This window comes from Anas platyrhynchos, chromosome 4 (genome assembly GCF_047663525.1).
Source record: "Anas platyrhynchos isolate ZD024472 breed Pekin duck chromosome 4, IASCAAS_PekinDuck_T2T, whole genome shotgun sequence".
Classification (NCBI taxonomy): Eukaryota; Metazoa; Chordata; class Aves; order Anseriformes; family Anatidae; genus Anas; species Anas platyrhynchos.
Genome location: NC_092590.1, coordinates 39,952,713 through 39,979,020, shown reverse-complemented (window position 1 = coordinate 39,979,020; position 26,308 = coordinate 39,952,713). Strand labels below are relative to the sequence as shown.

The 26,308-nt window shown below is 47.1% G+C and overlaps 1 protein-coding gene across 8 annotated transcripts in view; it reads right to left on the bottom strand.

The window, feature by feature from the left end:
• The window catches only part of MAML3 (mastermind like transcriptional coactivator 3), a 254,080-nt gene that overhangs the window by 84,286 nt on the left and 143,486 nt on the right, over positions 1-26,308 (bottom strand). The window lies entirely within an intron of this gene.

Sequence of the window (26,308 nt, the reverse complement as noted above, 5' to 3'; positions counted from 1 at the left end):
ATAATGAGATATTAATGAGCTTTGCACATGTCCCCAGTCGCAACAGTTCCTCCCCCCCCCTTGCTGGCTTCTCACAGCCCTACAGAGATGCTCTGCTTGTTTTCCTGACGCTGCACTCGTGTCTCCCCCATCCTGCAAGCCCTGCTGCACCGCTCACCTCAAGCTGCCAGCACTAAAGAGCACCAAATGGGCTGGCACTGTCTTGTTTCCTGGCCTAATGGATGCTTGTTTAAACACTGGAGCTGTTTGCATTGCTGCGGCTCACTGCATGTTAAACACAGTCCTCTGAAACCCTACGCCAATCCAATAAAGGTATCAGCAGTTCAGCGTGGGGAGGCAATTACTATGAAGTCCCAAGTGTGCCTTCTAAGCTCAAGGAAGGAAAATTTGATCGAACAACTAAAAGCAGAATCTGATTCGGTTCGGCATCACGTGGAGGACACAAGGTTTAACTGCAGCCAGGCCTGTGGAGGGCAGGAGGAAATCAATGGGCGAGCCGGGGAGAGCGGCTGCACATTGTTAAGAGGGCTTTAAGCTGGCCTCTTAGCAGTGCCTTCAGAGCCTCCTCCCTCCCCCTTCTCCTATATGCCAAGGTGCGCTGTCTTTCTTTCAGCTTTTTTAATGATATGCTGCCAATTTCTTTTCACCCTTCATCAGTTCTTGAAACAATTCTTCTTCTGGGAAAGGTCCTTTCCCTGTGCAAAGTCATTGTCATATCAAAGGGGAAGTGTTACACGGGAACAGCCACGATAGAAGGTTGATGGCAACCAAAAAAAGATCTGTGCTTCATCGAGAGATGAAAAAAACCCCAGACCTCAGACTAATGATAGTCAATATTTCAATGGATCAGCTCTTTACCTGGGCGAGGGCAGAAAATCAAGGGAGGAAGCAGCTGTATTTCAATTCATTTAATCCATAGAAACAAAGCCTCTTTAAAATGTTCTACTTCCTTTGCTTTTAAGTGCGAGATGAGGAGATGGGGGCGGGAGGGTATGTTTCCATTTTATTCTTTTTATTTTTTATTATTTTTTAATTTTAAGCAGACTCTATAGGATGGCCTTGCTCCAAGGGCAGCTTTGCGAGTGCTGAGGAAAGTTTTCTAAACACTTGCCACGGCCACGGCCACGGCCACAGCCACCGTCGGGACCGTATGGAAAGGGGGTTTGCCTTGCCGGGTCACACCACTGAGCCGTTTGGCTCGGCCCCATACCCACGGCTGTGCCCCAAAACCTTGACAGGGCTGAAGTCCTCGTCCTACTTCCACAGCACAGGGATCGTGCATGCAGCTGGGAGCTGGGGAAGCACCTGGGAAGAAGAACCTGCCCTCCTAGCTCATCCATCTCAGCAAGGCTGTGAGCCACCCGGCACCGCAGCGCTGAGGGCCAGCCCCTGGCTAATGGGCTTAAGGCTCAAGCTGTCCCTTCCGAGCAAAGCTCTGGCAGGTCAGAAATCCGCTGTGATCCTAAGCAGCGCGGGCTGGCAGGCAGAGGGCTGCTCCAGAGAGCTGATTACGGGCGGATAAATGTCACCCGGCGGCCGTCACTCCCGCCTGGACACGCTGCCACTCGCACCGCTAAAACAAGGGGGGCAGCGGGAGGAAGCGCCGGCTGATTTGATAAAAGGGCACGTGGGGGGAGGCTGTTTCCTCAGCTGCTTTCACAGCGCGAGAGAACAACTCACGGGGAGAGGATGGAGTTAATGGCAACCCCCCTGTGGGTCCCAGCACCGGGCAGGCAACAGGATGCCACCGGCCTGAGCTCGGCTAGTTAGAGACTGCCTGGCGGCTGCTTTGGCAGAAATTTGGGGCTTTCAACCCAGAGGAGAAACTGTTGGGAAACAGCTGTTTTGTTACTTAAAAAATAATAATAATAAAAGGAGAGGGGGCACAGTAACTGTCCTATTTTCAGTTTTATGGCAAAAGACAAAGAGGCAGGCAGGCAAACAGCAGTTGTTTTTGTTGGCATTGCTTCCCAGAGCTGGGGGAGGACGAGCTGGAGACATAATGTCTAGGTAAAGGGGGAATCCCTCCACGCGCTGTGCTTCAGCCGGGGCTTTGACCCTGAAGATTTAATTTCCACAGGAAAGCACCTTACAACAGGGATTGCTGCTAAGACGGGGCAAAGAGCATCATCCTCATGGGAGGAGCAGTGCAGCAGTCACGGCCAGCCTGTACCAAAACGAGAACCAGGCTGGCCTGAAAGCATTATGCACAGAGGTCCCCGAGAGACCCTTGTCACATTACGAGTCCTTTCCTCTCTCGAAGCTGAGAGCGCTGCTTCTTTGAGAGCCTGAGGAGCCCACTCACCTACTCACCAGTGGTAAGTGGAATGATTTCCTGATGCGACTGGGGAAGGATGTGGCTCTCGAAATCATCAGCTTCTGCAGAATCTAGCCTTTAATTTGAACTAAACAAAACAGAAGAGAAAAAAAAAAAAAACAGCCCTTGCGATTGCACAGATAACTTTCCAAACACGACCTACTGGCATGCTGTGTTTCTGAGTCTGCAGGCAGGCTGCTCCTGTTGTTCCCAAGAAGCTGCACAGTGAAATCAATAAGACTCATTAATGATAATCAGTACCCTATGGGCAGCAGCAAAACTGACAAGAATCCTGCCAATTTTGTCCTTCTGCTGCTGCTTGGGGGGCTGTGATTGACAGGAAAGGCAGACGTCCCACTTGCCTGCTTGCATGCAGTACCGGGAGGAAGTTGCAGGCTGAGTCCTGCAGGAAGGGGCAGACGCAGCACCCCGCAAGGATCAGCTCTTGCTGCAGCCGGAAAAGAGCTTTGCACTCTCAGTATCCCCTATGTGTGGGTCACGGTTCTTCTCTTCCTTGTTTTAGATGATTTACCACCCTTCCTTAACACCACCAGCTTTCCTGCCTCCTGATGCCACCGAGCTCTGGGACACAGAGCAGCACAATCAACAAAGCAGCCGCGTGGACAGGGCCACTGCAGATGAAGTCCCATGGAAAGCTCCATTTCAGGAGGAAAAGGTTACCCAACTTTGGAGGTTCAGTCACCTGAAGGCATACGTTGCATACTTCTTACTTGCCTAAAATGTATTTTCCCCCTTTGATTTAAAATGATCCCTCAGAAAGGACTGACTGCTTTCCATCCTTGAGATCAGGCCCATGGAGATATGCAAAAAAAAAAAAAACCACAGCGAGGTTTAGAGCAGCAAGTATTTCCTCCTTCCCGTCCCCTTTGAACAAAATGTGCCGTGATAGCATAGCTATATGCTTACAGTACGAGTGAATCATTCCCAAGAATAAAATAGACTTTTCCAGAAGCTAGGCCTACACAACACAGAAAATTTCCCATTAATCAATATTATGGAAGAAAAATGTAATAAATTGATGTCCGTACATCCAGTGCCTGTAATCTGCTTAGATTAAAAACCCTGAACATCGTTATAACTCACACTTTCAAGGGAAATGGAAGGATCGACAGAGTCTACATTTGTCAGGAAAAAAAAAATAATGGGGAAAAAAATCCTGTAAGTGTTTCTCAAGCATAGTATCTGCTCATCAGGTGATGCACAGGGCGACACCGAGGTAAAGGAAATGGAGAAAATACCATTTCCTCCTTCATTTCCTCCAGAGAGGAGTCTGGAGCAAGGTTTCATCAGATTAGAAATCCAAACAAGTAGATGCAGACTAAACGCTAGGTCTGCCATTCCCAAACTCCCAGGGAAGGACCCTGCAGCGGGTGGGCAGCTCGGCCTCCACGGAGGAGCAGCAGGATGTGGAAAAGGAGCAAGGGACAACGGTGAGGAGAGGAGTGACAGCGGTGGCTGTCACCTCCACTCCTGGTTTCTAGGCCCTCAGGAGGCAAGTGCAGGTCCCTCAGCACAAGACAAGGTTGCTGGCCAAGGAGGGCGAATTTCAGGTTGTCAGTCACAGAAACAGTAGAAAAAAACAACACACAACCCCTACCTTTTCATTTCCAGAACAATTGATATACTAAGGCTGCCTCGCTTACACGTATCAAGGAGTCAGATTTTGAAAAATGCCAAGTATCAGATCTCTGAGCATCAGGCCTCTGAACATACAGGTACCCCAAAGCTGAAAGACGCTTTGGGAAATGCTTCCTGCTCCTGCCGGCTCACATCAATAGCTACTGCCTCGAAATCAGCAACGTTAGACTGGCATTTACTGTCACTAACCACACGGATCTACCACATAATGGTGCCCAGAAATGGCAGAGCAGTCAGCAGTTGCACTTTATTCCACAGCAGATATCTAATGGGGATGTTATTCTATGCCCGAGCATTAATAAACTCACAGCAGAAGCTGCTGACTACGTTTGTTTTCAGGCTTTAAGAAGCCTGAAGAATAGAGGCAAATTGGATGCTATTCATATCCTGCAAACAGCACTTTGCACAACACCCCGACAGCGGCCCAGGGAGCGGAATTGGGAGAGGCACACAGCGATCGAGGAGCTTCACTGGCACACAGGGAGGATTAGTTTTGTTTCAAACAGCTGAAACCGTGCCCGCTGTTGGTCATTTGGTCCCACGCTCGTGCTACACCGCAGTCATCTCCCTAAAATCCCTGCAACTCATGGCACAGCGTTTACAACACACTGGGAAGTGTACTAGGTTTACCTTAGAAAGCCTCAAAGTGATCTAGCTGAAAGTAGCGCGGGGCCTGTGAGAGCCCTGTCAGACATTTCAAACCACGAGACCCTGGTGTGAACTGCTCCGAGTAATGCAATTCTGGTAGGTGGCCATGGGAGCTTTGTAGGGACCCAGAGATCAACATCGAAATCAGATTACATGCTGCTGGGATGCTCTTTTTATATAGGAGACACCACCACATTACTTCTTTGCTTCTAAGTCTCCTCCCTCCCTCCTAGTATGTGGTGAAGCATATGGGTGTGTGAGAAAGTTCACTACACGTTTTAGATCCTTCCAAGTTACCTGATTTGCATCTGTTCAGCTGCACTTTTGCCTTGCATCTGTTCTGCACAAGGAGGTGTTGTAGGAAGTAGGAAACAAAACCCCAAACCAGGCAAAGATAATGCTCCTCTGGGCACTTTTGTACCAGCGGCCAGGCTGACAGTTCTTCTACCCGCGGAAATGCCAAGGTTTGCACTGTATGCGTGGTGGGTTTTCTGCTGTTCTCCCTCAGAAGCACGCACAGATCCTAGCAGCAGTAGTTGTCCAGATTGAAAGAAACAGTTCAAGACCCTCACTGTAAGCCTTTCCAATACAAGATTATTTGGTTTGCACTTTGGACAAGCAACACGCGGCGGCGAAGGCTGGGATCCACCAGGAGCCCGTTGTCTTGTGCCAGCCGTGACCACAACCCAGCTGGGAACGCCACGAAATTAGAGAAAACTTGAGCCGTGCTTTGTGGGCAGACCCTCTCATTTTGATTTCTTGGTCTTCCGGGACTTGGTCTTCATTCTGGCTTACAAAGCATCCCTGCTGGTGGGCCGACACAAGCAGAGCCAGTGGCAGAGGAGCCTGCTATTGTTTCAGTCAGAAAAGTCTCCTCCGAAGAATAATTGACAGGAGGGGAGAGGAAACCCCATGGAGCAAACGTACACACAGGCTGTGCTGCTGCTAGCTCTGCTTCTGTGGTTCGTGTTGATGTTTATTTCTGGGAGGTTTCAGAAATAACAGAAGCATTGCCCAGCACTCATTTTAAGAAAGCAGGGAAAGGGGAATGCTCTCTTCTGCTCTTGCGTGTCGCTTGCAAGGCCAGTCCAACGTGGGGTCTGATAAATGCACTGTAGTGACACGCAGCTCTTGACCTTTCATGTGCTGCTGCTTCCCGAGGTCCCTCTGGGTGTGTTTTGAAACCAGAACCTTGCTGTCACCGTGCCAGGGGCTGGGCAGAGAAAGCAACAGAAGTGACCTTCAGTTCGGACCTGGTATGCTTTTGGTCTGTGATGGAAAGACTTAATCCCTGCTGCGTACGGGAGGAAGGAGGCAGGCAGAACATCGCTCCCTCCAGAGCTTCCCTGCTCTTCCTTTCCACACACCTGCACTTCTCCAGGGAGCTGGAGGTCAGAGGGTCTCAGCGTGCCCATGGTCCCCTTGGCCACCCCTGCCACACCAAGCTCTGGGGTGCCAGCAGGAGCCGTGCAGTGAAACAGCAACATATTAAAGAGACAACAAATAGCATTAATACAGCTGTCCTTGAAGTAACAGACTTTGTTCTGGGACTAGGAGTAAGAAGATTTAATTTTCAGGACAAAAATTTAAAAAAATTAAAAAAAAAACCAAACACACACTATAGCTTTCTCACTTAAAATTAGCTCTTCTGCAGAGATGTTCTTTAAGGAACGGAGGGAATGGAGAGAGACCAACAGTAGGTAAAACTGCTCTACTTACTAAACCCTCTGCGCAATCTGCCTGAATAAGTCAGTATTTCTCAGTATCAGCCAAGCTCAATTCGTGGAGGAAAAGACCTTTGTGCAAACAGAATGGCATTTAGCAAAGAAATGCTCTGCCTTGCCATTTCCACAATGTCCTGAGCAAGGTATTAGGCAAAACATTTGTTCTGTGTAGCTATGTTAATCTCCAGTTCAACCCCTTCTCCTCCAAAAGCTTTGTGCCTCTGTGGAAGAGGTTTTCCTCTAAACAGCCCATGGAAAGACAAGACTCTCACTCTCTCTCTTCCCATCCAAACATTCACCCTCACTGGTTTGTTATTGTGACTCCTAACAATCAGATAGTTATGTAAGTCTTAATTGCGGTGAGAATTGTCTGGAGACTACTGCTCAGATCCCAGGGACAGAAAGCTTCTTTTTAATGTCTTAGATTAGGTTTAAAGAAACAGATAAATACACCAAAGTTGTTCTGGGCAAAATATTTGTTATACTTTCCCACATGATGCCACTTTGGCCCTGGCGTACCGTCAATAAAACAAAAAAGGAATTATAAAGGTCTTGGCTCTGTTTTTGTATTGCCTTAGAAGAGGTAAGCAGAGAATTAAAATGTCAATATTTGGCCCATAATTGATAAATTCAGCCCAGCAAATTCTTTCCTGTCCTGTGAGAAGCACCGTTTGAGCCAGCAGCCTGAAATCCCAGAGAAACCAAGGACGAGCGAGGTTTATTTGCTCGACTCACTGATAGCGGTGCTGCTTGAGAAAGTTTCTGGGAGCAGAGAGACACGCAGTGCTTGAGACGGCGAGGGGGCTTCTCGCCCTGCACCTCGGAAACGAGCACCTTCTGAGGGCAGGGCTGCCAGGCCATGTTAAACAAAGCCACGAGACACTGAGCATAGACACAACACCACCTCATGGTCTCGGATTATGTCACCCACCCCCAGCCATCGGCGCTGTTTATTGCTCTGGCAGTACGGCTGTTTTCTAGTGAGGTGCTGGAATGGCTTTCAGCACGGCCCTGCCTAAATTAAAAACGCTTTCAGTTATTATTTTATGCAGCCAGCGTCTCTCTCTGCTGGGATTGTGCAAATGCCACTTGTGTCGATTCCTGCTCATCAGGTGAGCAGTCTCAACAGAGTCCTTGCACCATGCTAATAGGGGAAATTTGTGCGAATCCCATGGGGGCAGGAAAACAGTTTACCTGAGATACATGAATTTATATTGTTACATTATAAAAGCTTTGCAGAAAGGAGCGTTTCTACCGGGTGTCAAGCTTCTGTACTGCATAATCTATCATCAAATCTCAAAGACATCTTGCCAATTATTTTATTTTCCTTTTAAAAACCAACGGGGAAAAAGAAAAGTGGATTTAACATTTACATTACTATTTGCAAAACTGAAAATAATGTGTTTTTTTTTTTTCCAGTAAGTTATGTCATATTTACTTTTAGTGTAACGTGCTGACAAATTAAATATTTTGCAGAAAACTTCTCCACTACCATTATTTAAAAAAAAAAAAAAAAAAAAAAAGACAGGTCCAAGCAACATAAAAAAAATCAAAATACCAGAAGAGCAAAGCAGACGCTGCTGCCTTTGCATTATGCTGCTTCTTTAAGGGCTCATTTCTCAGGTGCAGGCTGACCGTGGACCTGCAAACCCCTTTGACCACACACCACAGCTCCCGGTGGCCCAGTTGCTTGCAGCCTGCCTGCCCAGCACCCTGCGGCCTTGCCTGGCAATTTCCCTCTCACTGCCTCCACGCCACCCCAGCAGGAGAAATGCACAGGGGTCTGAATCGCATGTACCTTTTCAATGGCCTTGGCTAGACAACTTGCTAACTTACCAGTTTTATTTTTTCTGCTGTAATCCTCCAGCAGTTACCCAAGCACAAACACAGCAGCAGAAGTGGATCCGTATCGAAATCCTAACAGGAAATTTTGGGGTGTAACAGAAAAGTGAATTACGAGTTACAGGAGTAAAAAAGAAAACCCAACCAGTATCGGGCTACGCCTTCCTCCTGCCATTGATTCATTTCAGCTGGTGAGAAGTTACGAGCTGGGAACCGCACGGCTGCTATCACTGCTGGTGTGTCAGAGGATCCGTCTCCAGTTTCACCGAACCCGTTTCAACTCCTGCTGCTGTTACAAAAGCATCATAAAAATAGCAGCAAAACTGTGCTTTTTGAAGCAAGCAGCGCAGAAAAATATCCCTCACAAAAGCAAAGTTTGCAGCATGCTGTAATTAAGCTCACATCCTGACAGTGGGAGCATGAAGTTTTGTTCTAAATATAGCAGAAGCCTCTCCGATGTACAGCCCCCTTTTTAATGCAAGATTTACAAAATTAGTCATTATGTGCCAGCAGCCTCCTAGGAATTCTTGAAAAAATATTGGGGGTTTTAATGTCGGGAGCTTTACAGCAGGGATTGAAGGCAATCTCTAGTGTCAGGAAACAAATTATTTGGGTTTGCTGCTACCTACACAGCCCTTGCAGGAGGGCAGGCACTACACAAGGGCAGAACTGACGGTGTGAGCAGACAGAAGAGCACACTGAGCATCAAGGGCAGACAAATCCCTTGGCTTTTCCCTGAGCATCGATCTCTCCTCCCAGCTTTCAGGAGCTGTTTCACATGGCATTTTCCCTGTAGCTAGCAACCCAGCTAAGACCCCATCAGCTTTGGGTTGTCTTTAATTCAGTCTAAAGCAGAGATTTAAGCCAGCTCAAGCTAGTTCATCCTAAAATGCAACGTGAGACCAAGTTTAAACTGAGTTTGGAAACCAGGTTCTTAATCAGAAGTTATTGAAATAGATCAAGCCCAAATCCTGGTCCTAGCTGCATCAGCTGATGGCAGAATAACTGCTGAATTCCACAAAGAAACCATCCTGCAATTCCAGAGCAATGAGACCGTGTTTTATCTCTGTTTTTCTGGTTCAGGTTGCAGACCTCATCCCGAGTCCTGCGCCACCTCTGCAGTGGGAAGGGAAGAGGACAGAAGCTCCTGGCTCACCCTCCACGGCTATGCCCGTGCTGCAGGAGCTCCTTGGGCAAGAGCTGTTACAGAGGTGGACTTGGCTCGCAGGTGACATGGCACGGGGCAGAGCGAGTGTTTCCAGCAAGGTGCGCACTGCAACTGCTTCAGACAGCTGCAGCGGCTCCAAAGCAGCTGGGTAAACTCCTATAAAAATAGAAACAGGCTCCCAGCAAAATCCATTTTTGATTGAGTCCAGCCTAGCCCTTCTCTGCACTCTGTAAGCTGAGCTGAGCCTCTGGCAGCTCCGAGCAGGGCTCGGGGGGCTGTGTGCACTTCCACATAGCGGTGCAGCACCTAGGTGAGCTCGGCATGGACAGAAGCCCGCATTTCTCAGAGCTCTGAGCCAGCAGGTCTCAGAGCCCCTGGGCTCCAGGCACACTGACCAGCCTGCCCATGCTGAACCCAGAGGTGGGTGGAGAAATGTGGGGATAGCACGGTGCTACCACCGAGGGCTGGTGCACAAGAGAAGCCTCGTGCCCTGGTCTGCACTGCCCCAGACAACCCCAAACACAGCTGTACCTCCCTTTCTGCCCTCTCCAGCCCAGTATTTAATCTGTATAAACCTCTCCCCTACTACACGTACCAAAACTCACATGGAAAGGCAAGCTACTGCGTAGCCTGCATCAACTCCCTGTAAAAATTGGGAATAAAAGCTTCCAAACACTGTTCTGCAGGAGGCTCCAGACAGTGCCTGGGAGCTGTGAACATGTAACAGGGAGCAAATCCATCATTTACCCAAGGCTGTTTTCCTTGTGGTTTTTTCAGTAGCGTGCATGCATGCCTTCACTGTTTACTGTCAGCAATTTCCAACGTGCTGACACAGCTAAAAGTGACCACAAAGCCAACGCGAGCCGGCAAGGGGAAGAAACAGGAGTAGGAACGTCAGGAGGTGCAGGCTCAAACTTTGCGCTCCAGCCGCGGTAACTCCCAAGGTAACCTGGCTATCGCAGGGAGGAATGTGATCAGCACGACTTGGAGCAGCCTCACCTTTTTCCTCCTTTCTCCTCAGCCAACGGAGCTTTGTTCCTGAGGTTTCTATTTTTGTGGCTGACGCATGCGAAGAGCGAAGGAGAGCGCCTCTCGCACTCCAAGTGTTGTATTTCTTTCCCTGCGATTGGCTCGCTCAGGGTGCCTGGGCTGTTTTTCCAGCAGCTTCATGAACTTCTCCTCCCCGGTTTTAACTCCGAGAGCAACTTTTGTTTCCTATTTGCTTATTTCTAGGCAGCAATTGAAAGCGAGGTGAACAATGCAGTGCCTGGGAATGATCAATAAAGACTTTATAAAACCACCACAAAGTTGGGTTTGCCATGCCTCTGAGGTACCGGAACCTAAAATCATACATTCAGATATGTAAATACCTCTACCTGAATTTTAAAACACCCTGTGCAAAAGGAAAAATATTAATGCACCAGCCCAGGCACTAAATGCACCTCTTAAATCCGAGCTTCTGTAACAACTTGCTCCTGGTTTTGCAGGCAGAACTTGTCAAGCCCTTCTCCCCAGGATGCTCTTTCTTCTAGAGCAGCAGATGGAAGAAGCAGAACAAAGCCACATGGGCTGTTGTTCCCTATAATTCCCAAGCTGATGCAGAGCTGTTGTGTTTTTGTTTTGTTTTTGTATTATTTTTTTTTTAGAAAATGGAAAGAACCAAATGAAGATTTTCTTACCATTCCGCTGGAAATTGCCCATCTGTGTGGGAAAGCTTCTCTATAGTAACTTGTAACAATACACACAACGAGCTGCCCATTTAACAGAAGTTTCCATTTCTCCTGAAATTTAGACTTTCTCCAGTGCCACGTATGGGTAAGGTTACAGGTGATGGACGCTGAGTACCCCAAATTCAAGGAAAACCTAAGAAACAAGCTGCTGATTGCACTTTAAAGCCTTGCTAGGTATGAAACTTCCCTGGTTTTTCCTACATTGATAGTATTTCCAACACTAACAGGCACACATACACCAGAACTAAAAGTCCCGGGGTCGGTTTATCTAAGATGAATGCACGTACCATGTGCTCCATCTCCCCGGGGGTTACCACCTGGATCCTCCTCACCCAAAGTTCACCCCTGCCTGTGCCGAGAGCCGGCTATCAGCCAGCAGTGATGAAGCCCTTGGTGTCACGGGGCTGCTGGGTGCCCACGTCGTGATGGTCGTAACTTGTGGGTGAGGAAACCCCGAGCCCATTCAACACCCTGACACGAGCACTGGGCAGCCAGAGAAGCTCCCCTGGATTCATTCCTTAAAATTTCTTTTTCAAGGCCCGTAATTGCATGAAATTTGTCAGGTTTAGATTTTTTTTTCCCCGCTCCTCACAGCTGTTTTCAGTCCAAGAAACCAGAAAGACGGCAATAAAAATAACTGACCCTGATCATTTTCCTTTGTCCAAATCCCAAGAACTGCAAATTTGGACTAGCTTCAATGCCAATACGTATCTCAGTAGAAAAATCACCACTTTTATTAATGTCCTCTGTAATTACGGGAGGTAAAATTATTTATGTAGCAAAATCTACCCAGAAGCCCTAATAAAATACATTATGAATCTTTGCCATGGTTGCAGGCAGTTTTTAAAGAAGAAGATGAGAATTTACAGCTTCGGGATGAGCACCCACACCTCGGGCACTGCTGCGGCACGGTGCACACCCCGTGCAGCGGGTGGGGATGGGTGAGCTCCCCGGGGAGCTGCCCAGATCCTCCAGCCTGGCTCCTGCCCTAAATGTGCCTTGGAGGGTGCCAGCCTCTGAACCCTGACCCGTCGGGTGTGGGAAGGAAGGGATTTTGCTTTGTGTGCCTACCAGTAGCACACACAGAAGCCAGCAGGATCTACACGGCTTGGATTCATCAGCGTGGCTAGAAAGCAGTCGTGCCCTTCCCATTCCTTCTTCTAGGACTACAGGCACGACCCAAATGCCACATCAGCTGCAGTGGTGAGACGTTAGCCGGCTGTGGGTTGTTTCCTTGCTTAGCCTCTTTGTGACCCCTGCTAAACTGCAGCACAAACATTCCCCCAAACTGCAGGCAGACGGGGCAAGGCGATTATGGCAGGAGTCGCAAAATGCAGTCATTTGCATAGCCGTGACTGACACAGAAGATCATTAATTACGCATTCTGAGTATAAGTATATATGTATAAATTAGCATCTATTCATCATTTAAACTGCAATAGTGTTGTGTTTCTTTTTTTTTTTTTATATCTGAATATTAACTACGTAGGAAAATTACCAAGTTTTCTCTGGAAGGGCATCCAACAAAAGTTCTATCAGCAAAAATAAAATAAGAATTAGAGAAGTAATCAAAATACTGGAGGGAGCCGTGAAGAGCCAGCCATCGGCCACTCCTCCCCGTGCTCTGTGTGGCATCACTTGTTGCAAGCTCTCTGCTACGACCCTCAGCATCTCTCTCGGTACAGACACACACATCCCCAGCAACTCCTTACAGTAGGACCACTTCAGGAAGGCATTTTTCCCCCAAATTTAAAAGGGAATGCAAAAACCCTTAGGATTTCGCACAGCTGCTATCTAGGCAATGCCTACACCTCATTAATATTAAAAGTGACATGAGCTGAGAGCAGGATGCTGAACTGCACCTCTCCTTAGCAGAGCTCCCAAGGACGTGCAGCTTTACACATCGGTACAGACTAATTCAGACGGGGGAGAATAATTAGGAGGAAAAATGAGTTCGAAGTTTTTTTAAAAAGCTCATTGTAACCTCCTTGCCAGGAAGTACAAGACACTTCAAAGACTGTACTTTCGCAAACGAAAGAAATCTGGTGATTTTGGAAGCTTAAGATGACAACTTGGAAAGTTACCAAAGCTCACAGCTTTTGAGCAGAAGTAAACAAGACAGGAATGCTGGAAAAATGATAGGCGAGACAGAAACTAATGAAGATACAGTTCCCAATAACGATATTAGCAAAGTTCGCGTGGAGCTACAAAATGCACAAAAGGTAGATATAAAATTAAAAAGAGGTGTCCTCGGGTGGCATAAGTGGAAGCAGCTGCTTGCTGTGCTAATTTACCCTCCCAAGCATCTGGCCTGTAATCCAAGAGCCCATGCCTACCGCCAAGCACCAAGAGAAACAGCATCCTCCGAAGGGTGGGTGTGCATCTAGTCGGGAATGGAGATGCACTCAATGACGGGGAAGCTGTTACGGGGCTACCCGTGTGCAACAGAACTGCTAAGACACAGAAAATGAAAAGCACACTAGCAAAAGAGCACCGAGCAAAGCCTCTGTTTACTTCGGATACTTTCCCCTAGGAATTGGGAACTCTGACTGTTCCCTATCCATCAAAATCGTGGCTTTTCTGCGCAATGGTTTGGCAGCTGCTGTCCCAGCATCTGTGCTGGTAGGGATGGAAAGCAGGTAACAGAGTTCTGGGTGGTATCATTCAGAGCAATACAACTGTGACTGGTATCAAAGTTATTTTAGTTGGACAATAAAATCCAGTAGCTGGAAAAGGAAAGGGAAAAAAAAAAAGGAAAATCTGATATTAAAAAAAATAAAATAAAAAAAGATTCCTTTGTGATTAAGGTTTCCTGAATTCAGTTAAATTTAGACTCAAGGGTAGCGAGCACAAAGGGCACTCAGAACACAGACCCTCCTCAGCACTCCCACTCTTTGGCCTCATCAATACAGGAGCCCACTGACCTCGCTTGGCATCTCTGCCTTACCCTGCTATTACAATATCAGCTTATCTGTATCTTTAACTGACCCACATCCAGAGCCCGTTCAGACTGGAAATTCATTGAAACACGTACACACACACATCCAGAAGCAGCAAAACACCAAAGAGTTTCATTGTCTGAGCTCCTCCTCTTCAACTTGGGAAAAAAAAAAAAAAAAGAAGAAAGCTCCAGATTACTTCTTTGCCTTTCTGCAAATGTAGATCTACCTATCACACACCTTCTGGGGTTGTTTTTAGCTCTCAGGCTACGGGTCTGATCTGGAGAGTTGTAGGGTGCTGACAGCTCCCACTGAACACACGCACGACTGACTCCAACTTTGCCAGAACTAGGCAGGAGGTGGGTACAACTTTCTGAAGGTCCTTCAGAGCAAACAGAGGGCTTGGGATTTTCTACCCACCAGCTTTTGAGCTCATGCCTGCTGAGCATGACCCCTAAAATACAGGCTCCACAGGGGCAGGGAGAAGATCAGCCATAGCTACATCTTGGGGTCAAGCAAAGCTGGATTGAACAGCGTGTGAACAAAGCTGATCATGTATGAGCAGGACAGGGAAGGGCGGTCTATACAACACAGCACTTGAAAGCCTTGGAGAGGTGCAAGATTCCCATTGCCTTGGTTAATGAAAGAGCAAAGGCAAGTCTGGGTCAGGGTCTTGCAGATTTGATCACAAGGACCTGTTCTTCTGTGCCTAAGCAGCTGCTAATGATCTGGTTGAATGGGCGTGAATCCCTGAAGGAAGGTTCCTTCAAAGATAGAGCAAAAATCTTTGATTGAGGCTTTGATGTAAATAAAGTGGCTCGTGTTATTTTGGGACAAATTCAGCTGTCAAAGCTGAACGTAATTCAAGCATTCACCCCAAACCCCTTCTCTTGTAACATCCACTGGCTATAGAGAGGCACTAATTTCTTGAGAAAGACTGCTCTGGCCAGAGGGACAGAAGCAAAAAAGCTCTAGCACTTACATGGAAGAAAATGACCACCTTTGGTGTGCTAGGCCACAGCTTTTTTGTGGGGAAAATTTGGATTGCCTTGTGCTTCATGCTGCTCCTGGAGCCTGGGACAGACGTCCCTCTGGGACACAGCGGTTGTCCCCGTGGCACAACAGCACGGCCCAGACCTCACACCTTGGGCTGGGGAAAGGGGTCGCGGTACAAAGCCCATAGTGCATGGGCTCTGCTGCACGACATCAGTCTGAGACAGAAACCAGGCTTAAAAAAAATAATAAATAAAAGAGAACCACCTACAAGGCTCCAGGAGCATCAACAGAGGAGAAGGTTACTCAAACTCTGAAAAAAATCCAGCTGTCGGTTTGCTGGCAGGCTCTTGCCAACGGGTACCCTTTTGTGAGCCTCAAAAATCCGAATTTGCCAGAATTCTGCTCTAGCTAGAGCAACACTAGTTATACAACTTGATCTTAATTGAAATATTTGGTGCCTGCTGATATGTTCAAACAAATTCACCAGATCTTGATTATGCGCTGGCAATTAAAGCCATTAAGTCAGTAGACAGACAGCGGGTTATTTCATTGCTATTTGACAAAGCCAGCCGTCGTTCTTTCCCCCTGTCTATGTGACAGCACTGTAATTAGCAGTAATCAAATACTATTTGTGCTAGGTGTTGGGAGTTTGCTTCTTTAGCTAGCGAGATACCTCTGCCAATTGCAGAACGCAGACAGCCACCTCCGGTCAGATGATACACAAGATACAAAGAGGAGAAGAAAACAATGAAACGTGAGGCACGAAGGATGCTTGCTGATTTCAGGCTGAAAGAGTTTGCTGTTGAAAGCGAGATTAAGAACATTTTTTTTTTTATTATTTCTGCAAGTTATATATTTAAAAAATTAAGTTAAATTACAAAAGGCTGATCAAGTAATATTGTGAAATGCAATAATGATCACAATTATATTTCGCATTTATGTATTCCCTGCTTGAGAAATGCAAGCAGCCTCCATTAGCATTAATGGCTGTTCTACTCATGCATCAAGCAGAGACTGGAGCCTAATAGTGCATTACATCTTTAAAGTGCTGTACAAACATTAACTAATTAATCCTTATAACCACCCCGCGTGGTAGGTAAGTGATATATGAAATGTATATCTGAGCAAGCCCGAGAGCAAGCCAGCACCACTCTGCGCCCTTCAAGACAGAGCAGGAATTCATCCCATTTATACGGCTACCCAATTCAGATGCATTTTACAAGTACAAGAGAGGGACCCATGGTGAGCCAAGTTCACTGAAGCCTGTAAGAAAGAAGTAAATTACACCTCCCTCTCTCTTCCCTCCTCCCTGGGCTCTGGTGGGCTGCTCACATCTTGACAGAGCAGGAAGCATTAATGCCTGCTGCTTTGCCTTCGGATTTCTACTGGGGGAAGACAGCTCTTGAATCCCAGCAAGGAGAAAGGAAAAGATCCAGGGGAGCTCCAGCGCTGCAGCCCTCTCCTCAGTCAGTACCATCCCCTTTGATACCTTGATCTTCCCCCACTTCCTGCTGCTCATCTTCCCCTGGCAGGCTGCCTGCCTTCAAAACCTTTTGACAAAGTCTGTGTATCAAAGTTGCACCGGGACCCCGGGAGGAAGAGCTCAGCCTATGATTTGGGTATTCCCATTATGGCATCTCAGTGATTTCTCTTCAAATAGCAATCCAACATTGAACACGGTTCATCTTTTCCTGATGAAAATAAGAAGGAACCGCCTTCCAAACACCCATCTTGCAAGAGGCTATGGCAGGACCTTTGGTGATGACTTTATGCACAGCACACTACTTTAATACCACACTGTGAGGTCCCAGGACATGCCCATCTGTAACGCTGGTTCAGAGGGCATCTTAGAAAAGTAACGAGAGAAGGCACATCATGAAAGAGAGGGTGCTCTTGGAGGAAAAAAAGGGGGGGCGGGGAGGAAGGGAGAAAAGGCTCAGAATTAAATCTGTAGGGAGAAAGGGAAAGCAGATGTAATGAAATCATGACACTACAGTGTTTAGGTTTTCCCCAAAGCCTGAGAAATTCAATGTCAGAGTAAAGGCCATAACTGAAATCCACAGGTCTCTGACAAGCTGGTCTTTTCCATGGAGAGGGGCCAAGCCAGCCTTCCTCTCTGCACGTGCACTGATCTCACCATCAGCCATGGGCTCTTTTCCCTGGCTGCTGCTTGCTTGCAGAGGGATTTGTGCAGTTACAAGCCCCACAGCAGATGGGTGCACAGGAAGGAGCGAGAGCAGGAACAAAACTGCACACTTGAGAGAAAGATGCTTGTAAAAGTGTGCTGCATTACCTTCTGGTGCCGCATCAAACACAGGAACAGCCGGCATGAAATGACAGAAACTTGCTTTGAAGAACGCAGAGAGTTTGGCATAAAAGTAGCCCACACAACATAAATGACACTTGGTATGCCAACCCTGCAGCTAAAGGTGGTGCTCAAGCCCGTCTCGCCCCAACTCATTGAGCACGCGGAGTTCGGGGCTTGGATGGCACCGGGAGCTGGAGATGGCTCAGCTGGTGTGTTTGGTCTTCACAGGCAGAAACACATTGGAAACATTCTGTTTTCATTTGCCACAGGCTGCCTAGGAAGTTTACAGACACATACCCTAAATACATATGCACTCACTTACATAAATCCACAGTATCAATTAAGTTGCAGCAAGACTACGTATAAATCTTCCCAGAAGATGAACTTTCGCATGCCCTGCTGCTTCCTGGTCAATAAGTCAACACAGTGTAACTGTGGTACGGAGAGGCAAGTGGTGACAACTACAAAGCTTCTGGTGTTTGAGAAGGAAAAATCTATCTGAATTCTGGCTGGTAGAAATCAAAACAGAAAGCAGCTTCCTTGGTAGTGCTTTTCACTGTGCAAAATCATGAAGACTCAAAATTGGCTGTCTACAAACTAGAGGCAGCCCAAACCAACAGGTGTTAGAGTTTCCCCTTTGGTTCTGCGATCCAAGAAGGCAGCCTTTGCCCAGGATGGGTGCCCCTGATGCCGCTGCATCAGGTGACAGAGCAGTGCCTCTCCTAACGGGATGCAAGCATGCGTCTGCGGAAGGGAACAGTAATTTTTTTTCCCCTGCATCAGGACAGAGAGGTTGTGCTTGTGGGTAATGTGTGTCCTGGAACAGTCCCTGCCCACAACTCCCGCAGCACGACCTTCACGCTGCCCGGTCATCCCAAAATGAAGACAACTAAAGGAAATGTCTTTCATGCCTTCCCTAATCCTGTCACTCGATATGGAGAGACGGAGGGCGGCACAAAGAAACGAGATTGTGAGAAACTGGGCTCACTTCAGAGGAGCCCTCCCTTTCCACCAGTAAATATTCAGCAAATGTTGTGACCATTTAATTTCTATCCTCTCTCTCCCCCTCAGTCAATGACTATGTAATTTCCAAAGATGTTGAGGAAATACTCCCCGATCGGCTGAAATTCAGCGCAGACAAACGCGAGGTACTGCACATAAAGAGCAGCAGCTCGCTCGTACGCACCGGTGGAGGTTAGCTTAACTCTCACTGCTCTGGGAAACACTCGGGCAGCATGCAGACGGTTCAGCAACAACACCTGCTCTGTGCAGAATGGCAAAGATCTAGCAAAGCAACGAGACAGCAGGGTGAGAGAATGTGTTAACACAGGAAAAGAAAACAATTTAAAGCCCTATGTAAAGCCTTCGTGCGCTCTCGAGCTCAAGTGCTCACTAACTCATTTCAGAAAGGATACAGAAGGACAAAACTTGTTACAGCCACAGAGAAGTTCCCATCTGAGGAAGGATTTAGAAGATTGGAACTATTAAGTTTAGAGAGATCTGAGGTCAGGACTGACACAATAGAAAGTATGTCAAATAACACATGGTTTAAGGAAGGTCCCTGAAATGCATACATGTCCTTTAATCTTTTTTTTTTTTCCTTAACCAGAAGGAAAATGAGGACCCAGCCATTTCATGGGAACTACATTTAAAGGGCAGCATGCTTAAAAAATAAAAATAATAAAAAAAAAAAGTAGCTCAGTGCCTTGTTGAGATAAAGGTCTCTGAAAGATTAAAACAAAAAAATCACGTTCATAGCAAGAGATTTACAGTTTTGCTGTGAGTTTTTATGGGTTATCAGTCCTGCTCTGGCCAAAAGATAACTGTGATAACAAGGTAGGGGAAAAAATTCCTCCTTGGAGACCTCACTAAGCCATCCTTTGGGACCTCAGAAGTACCTACACAAGTCGAGCACCCAGCTCCTCCCCAGATCCATGGGAGCCAGGTGCCCAGAGCACTGCTGTGAGCTGTGGTGATGGTGACACAGGTACTGCTCAGGGTGAAGCCAAAGTGACCACGAGCAACACGCCAGCCCCCAGCATGGAGCCGAGGCTGAGCTGCATCAGATGCGATTGCAGCTCGATTCGCAAGTGGGCCTCGTTCTGCTCTCACTTTGACTTTTTCACTAATGCAAATGAATTAACTACAGCTATATGCTAATGCAGCTAAGAATACAATTCAGAAATTGCAGAAGGCTATTTTGGGGATTTTCTTTTATTTCATGAAAGACCCTTAACTCTCCTAGTCTTTCAAAGGAAGCCAAAGCATTCAGATGTTGCTGGTACAAACTGCATCACGCAACACACAGAAATAAAGCGTAAAACAAGTGTTATAATTTAACATTCAGGCAAGGCAGCTCAGCGCTGCACAGACCCTACGTATTGTTGCAAGGGAACAAAAGTGTAGAGTCGACTCCTCTTTCCCCAGCAGTAAAGAAGCCCCCCGCTGGCTTTTTGTTTTGTTTTTGTTTTTTAAATTATAGTCTCGTGGTTTGTGCAATTACAACGAGAATGTACAAATGAAGCTGCTTGGCCTAAGGAATTTCTCATAACACACAGCGATCCAAAACACTGTGAGGCTTGCCTGTTTGTTTGCTTTTAACATTACTGATCGCTTCCCACCACAAATCCTTCATATCCTTGGCCCAAGTGCTCGTTGCCGTCGTTTATCACTTCCCCTCTGCCCAATTTGAGGGCTTTTAGGCCCGAGCTGATCGCATCAAGGCAGCAGGGCCTTGTCCTGCAAAGAGGTTGCACGCTGGGGCTCCTGCCACCTGCTCTCGAGCAGCCAGGGCTGCCCCAGAGACCAGAAAGGTGGCAGTCGACACCTAAACTTCTGCGGATAGCAGCCAGCTGGCTGGGCCTTCCTGTAAGCAGAGAGGCAGCTCGGCCCTGCAACAAGGCTCAGAGACCAGGAGTGAAGGGTCCTGCACTTTGGCCAGAACAACACAGGGGAGGTTCAGGTTGGAAATGAGGAGACATTTCTGCTCAGAAAGAGCAGTCAGGCACTGGGACAGGTTGCCCAGGGAGGTGGTGGAGTCACCATCCCCGGGGGTGTTCAAGGAGAGGTTGGACGTGGTGCTTGGGGACATGGCTCAGTGGGTGATGGTGGTGGTTGGACCAGCTGAGCTTGGAGGTCTCTTCCAACCTTAGTGACTTGCAGCCAAAGAGGTGCAGCACAAGGGTGGGAGGTGAAGGGAGGCCTGGGAAACACCCTGCGGGGGAACAGGAGCAACACAAGCTGTACTGCGTAAATCAGGGTATTGCTTTGGTGTCTTTCTGCTGCTCACACCAGCTAAAAGCAATAAACCAGAGTGCAAACAAGCCGCCTCCCCCAGCACAAGTTGCATTAAGACAGGAGCTGACTGATGCTGGGGCTGTGTAGGGAATTACATTACTTTAATGCCGAGTTGCAAAATTTTACTCATCCGCTCAAGGCAAGTCATATTTTGATGGACAAGAGAAATAAATAGATTTTTCATTATAAGCATGCTACTAAAAGGCTGACAAATAAATCTTCCCGGAGCAGCATTATCGTCCATAGTAGTTTTGGTGCTCTGAATGCCAGGAATATGTAACAGGTAATTAAGTGCATTTGTTCACATTCGTGTAGAGTTGCCTTTTCCTGTAACAATACAAGCCCAAGTTTTTGTCTCTTCCATCCTGGTGTAAACCCAACTAAATCTACTGGTGCTTCCTATTTAGGAAGAGCGAGCTTATTCCAAGGATATATAAGGGTCTACTAACAGTCGGCCCACTAGCATTTCACAGTACACTCTTGATTTTTATCTGCTCTTCTGCTGGAAATAAAATGAAAAAAAGAAGGAGGGAAGAAACTGCTAAGAACAAGAGGCCACATCGCTGCTTCGCTATTTCCCGGGTACCTCTGGAATTCATTGGGATCACTGCAGTTCAACAGGGACTCTGAAAGGTGAGCTCACTATTTGCATGAACAAATTTGCCATTTCCAGCAAAATTTATCCTAATGATAGAATTTCTTTGCTAGTCATGCTGTAGAACCAAAATATTTCAGAAAGGTTCCTCGGGTTTCTGTTTATATAGAGGCAAAACTTTCTCAGAGCCGCAGTGCGGTGAATTGCTGCCTCAGAGCCCTGGGACTTTGCTCGGCCCCTATTAGACACATTAATAGCAACTGCAGCCCAGGTGTACTCCAACTGTGAAGGTTTACATGCTTTTAGAAGCCTAAATGCCTCTCTCTGTTCAATTTAGGTATTCCTGCACTCCTGTCATCTGAGTACCTACCCGGCTACCTAACCAGAAGCACACAAAACAAAAATCCGCTTCAGTGGATAGCTACCATCCCAAGATTGCTTTATGCAGCCTCTGCTCCCTTGGCTGGCTGTTTCGGCTGGCCACGAGCCCATTGGTGCCCCGTGGACCCTTTCCAGCGTGGCACAGCTCTGCAGAAGGAAACCCTTCGCACCCCGGTGTTATTTACAGCTGGTTCGCCTGGCCAGCCCGCGTGGCCAAATTTAACCTGCTTCCATGGCATGCTCGGAAAAGAAGCAAAAATAAGACAGGATTGTGCTGCCTCCATTTCGAGAGCACAGTGTCAGGCGCTGAACTTCAGGAAATCTCCCCTGGGACTGTTCAGACGAGGGAAAAGATGCTGTTTCCAGTGAAGTGCCTTAACTCGATTGATTATCCCACTTTAGTGCCAATACAGACGCACGTTAGCCCCTCTCACACAATACTATCAGGCCAAGTAAATGTTACAGCCTGACATGCTGTTGCCAACACCTTCGCTAAGGAGGCCTCAAATAAGGCTGAATAAAAGGAGCTCTGTTTTGTTACCAGACTCAGGCCGAAAGCTATTTGTAGGCACATAAACTGTCTTTCATGTCACCTTTTATTACTCATTTACATGGATCGTTCACACAGCCAGCCTCTGACTTGCGTGCTAAGATATGAGTCTCCATGCTTAACCATGGGCATGACTACAACACATTAAAAACATCCTCTTCCCTTGGATTTAAAGACAGTGGCGATTGCTGGAATTCACACACAGGCAGAAAATTGCCACCAGGCAACAGACCATAGTAACAGGAGTTACAGGTCTATGCAAAACTCCACGTCGCTTCAGTTACCTACAATTTTAACTGCAGTTAATACAGACAGACACAACCAATATCTTCCCTACCCTCAATATTTTATTATTATTTTTTTTATTATTTCCCTTGGAAGACCCCTGGTGTATGTAATGGACCCAGGCACCTCACAATAGACAACTTTAGCCAATAAATCAACAGCCATAACCATAAACCCCAAGTGAACTTACGGGAAGGAAAACCCAGCTATTTTTATGCTGTCAAGGCAGACAGCAAATAAATTGGGAGGCTGAATCAATGGAGAAAGGCCTTCTCCTCCTCAGAGCACTGCCAGCTGAAGCAAAGGAGGACGCACTGTTTAAGGCTCCCTTCCTCCTTGCTCCCAACACCTACCTTCCTTTCTCTACAGCTCATGAGACTTGATGACCATGCTCAAGCATTTCTTTGTAGCAAGCACTGCCCAGGAACCAAAGTGGCCTTCAGCAATGCGTACCCACAGCAGCCTTTAGAAAGAAAAGTTGGTTTCCCACGAAAAACATCAGTGAGGAAGGATGCCAGTGCTGCTGGGTCTGTGCTCGTGCCGCAGCCTCCAGAGCAGAGGGCACACAAGGGTTGCCCACGTGGCCAGAGTTCAATAATGCTAGCAACAGGCAGAACTCTATAAAAAAATAAACTCTGAAATCCTGCAAGACCGATATAATGTCCATCAGGTGTCAGGAAGCATCCAGCAGAGTTCAATGGCCAGCGGGAGTCATTAACACCGGGCAAAACCTGAGCTGCTGCAGTGGCCGGTGTCATTGGTGTCAGCTGGAACTTCAGCCGAGTTCAGAAGATCACAGACCAACTGTAGGCTTCTGCAACGCTGCGCATGACAAGAATATTCTGCATCTGCATGGCATAGCGATTGATGATACATGCACATTTGTATGTGTGAAGTGACTCAGAGAGACTTTACAGACAGGTGCCTACTACTGTTTGTGCAACGAGAGTCTCAGCTTTGGGCACAGAGCTGAAGTTATTCATAAAAATGCCTCTGGAGCTGAAAAGTTAATTTAAAATGGAAATTTTGCTAAGATGACTGCTCTGTTTCTCAAGCATAAACACTCGTATGCCCACACATCAACATACTCACTTATTTCTAGCTGGCCATTTGACATGCACCCTCCACCTCTCCCAGCAGCTCTTTCCTGTACCTTTCCTCACATCAGGAGCAACGTTCACCCAGTTGCACACCAGAGAGCCCCCCCGATTCCTTCCTGCTCCCCCAAACCAGCAGTTCTCAGCTGCCTCGTTTCCCAGCAGCTCCCACAAACACCACTGCCGGCACATCCACTGCGAGAGCACGGCGCGAAGGGCAGCAGACGGACAGAGCCGCCAGTTTTGCTTCACCAAAGCCTCGTGCCGGACATAAGTGACTGGAATAACCTTGGCCGGAGGGTACGCTTTGCCCCAGTACTCGAAGTACTAAATACAACTAATTTCCACCATTAGCTTTATTTAGAAACCGCACTGCTTGCGGCTGAAAGAGGAACCTCATCATCATGCCCACACCGAGCTGTGTTCTGTGGTATTATCTAAGGACAAAATGCACAAACTGGCAGCTCAGCTGTATGTCAAGTGACAAAACTGGGCTCCTGAATTTTGAGTGTGTTTATTTATTTATTTTTGGCAATGGGCATAAGCAGAGCCTTCCCGAAGGCTCTGAAATGCGTACAAGTACCTCACCAACCTGGGCCAGTTTCTTCTCTTGCCTTCCTCCCATACACAGCCTCGCTGGCACCAGTGAAATTATTTGCTCAACTGCAGAGAACGCGCTCTGATTAAAAACGTGCCCTTCAGCGTCAGAAAAACGAACCAAAAAAGTAAAAGAAGCAATGCACGACCTGAAGGCTGGGTAGGAAATTCTCTCCTTCAAGACTCCGGCACGTGGCAGGAACACAGAGAGCTGAGGCGAAGCAGTCTGCCCTTCATTTCAGAGGCATTCTTTAAACAGGCTTTTAAAGATGAAGGTTATCACTACCCTGGTTCCAGCGTGGATCATTTTTGCCTGAGCTTCCAGTTGAAGAAAACCTGACGCGTTTTCAGGTTCATTCCTATTCCAGGCAGTAAATTCAGAACCCTGTTAAATATAAACATGCACATCAGCAAAGGACTGGCTGGATGCAGCAAGAGATTTGCTGTGCCCTCTCGTCTTTAAGAAGTGACCTTGACCAAGGTCAAAAATATTGGAAACGGAGAGAAAAATGCACTGCCAACGCCCCCGTGGTGCCAGTTCTGTGAATAAAGGACGCCAGTGTTCACTGCTGTCATTTTCTGTAACCGTTGTGAATGCAGAAAAACCCAACTTATAAATAAAAAGGCCCAACGATGCCCTAACAAGCCTCAAATCTCTCAACAGCTCAAGCAATTAAATACTATCCTAACTTTAAAGGCTGCAATTGGCAACTGGTTATTTAAAATTAACCTTTAGGCACTGCTTTAACGAAAACGGTTTTTCCTGTGAAAAAATCAAGAACTCCATCCAAGTCAAACACTTGTTAAGAGATCTCGCCACCCTCCGCTGCAGCACTGAAAAAATGCATTAGCAGAGCGAGAGCTTGGCTTCCTCCCCCTTTTCTGCTCATTACCATCAGTTTTGAGAACTGATTAGCTGTGGTTGTTATTCATTAGTCACATCTCTAAAATCTGAATTATAAACACCTCTGTGAGGTCTTATTCTAATCAACCTATTTTGAGTCTTGCAATTAATACTAACACCAGAAAAATAATTGAACAGTGTACATTTAAAGACCACCCCCTCTTCCCACAAAAACCCAAGCTCAGATTTGCATGAAAAGGCAGACTGAGGCAAGATCTCCAAACTCTGCCGTCCCCAGCACACATTCCTTTCCTGCGTACGCTGCAGCCAGTTCAGGTGGCTAATCCCAGAGACATAATGGGTGCACTGCAGGCTGGAAATACAAAGCAGCCATCGATGATTTTCCTGATGGGGTCAGATGCTGCACAGCTGATAGATCTCGGGAGGACAAGAACATGCAGGCATGACAGATTAAGTGGCTGCCATTGGTTGTGCGCTCACTCTGAATCCTCAGCTACGGACAATAATCAATTACTTGGGGCTGCTAATGATACTGATCAAATGCACTTAGCACTCGGCAGCTCGAGGGCTACAATCCTGACACTGAAAACATGGGAGCTCCCCACAGGCAAGATGAGACGAGCCTAGCACCAGCAAAATCCACAAAGTCAACGTGGAAATTCACCCTGCACCCCCTCAGCACCTCCTGCCCGGTAATTAAAAACCCCACTTGCTTAGGAATAAGCACCATCCTTCCCATAAGACAATTTACAGCTGCTACAGCCATCTGGGAAAGGCTGGGGCCAGATGTTCACCTGGAGGAGCCACACCACTGCCTGAAGACTGCCTGGTAACAGGAAAAAAAAAAATGTATTGCCACCACAGGAGCTTGCTTCCAGAGGGCTGTGTGACAGGCCACCCAGCTCCTGACGTGACTTCCCAGGCTCGACCTATGATCCAGGGTGATTTGCCTTCCTCATTGCTACCATTAGCTCAAGACGTTGACCTCTTTCCAGCTTTTACAAGCAAAAAAATTAGTCCCTGCTTTCAGAGAGCGCAGGATCAGGGCAAACGTTCCTGTCTCAGACAGGCTAAACCACAGCTCCCTCTTATAAGGATGGTAGTGGTGGTTTTGTTGTTGTTGCTTGTTTGTTTTAAAATAACTAATGCCTTGTTCATACACACACACACAAATCTACTGCATTAACTGTGCAGGGTATTCATTCCCTATTGCTGCGCAGAAGTAAAAAAAAAAAAAAAAAGATTAATTGCACAGTGATACGAGGCAGCTACACATACCTGAGATTATACCCTTTCTTTAAGGAGATTACA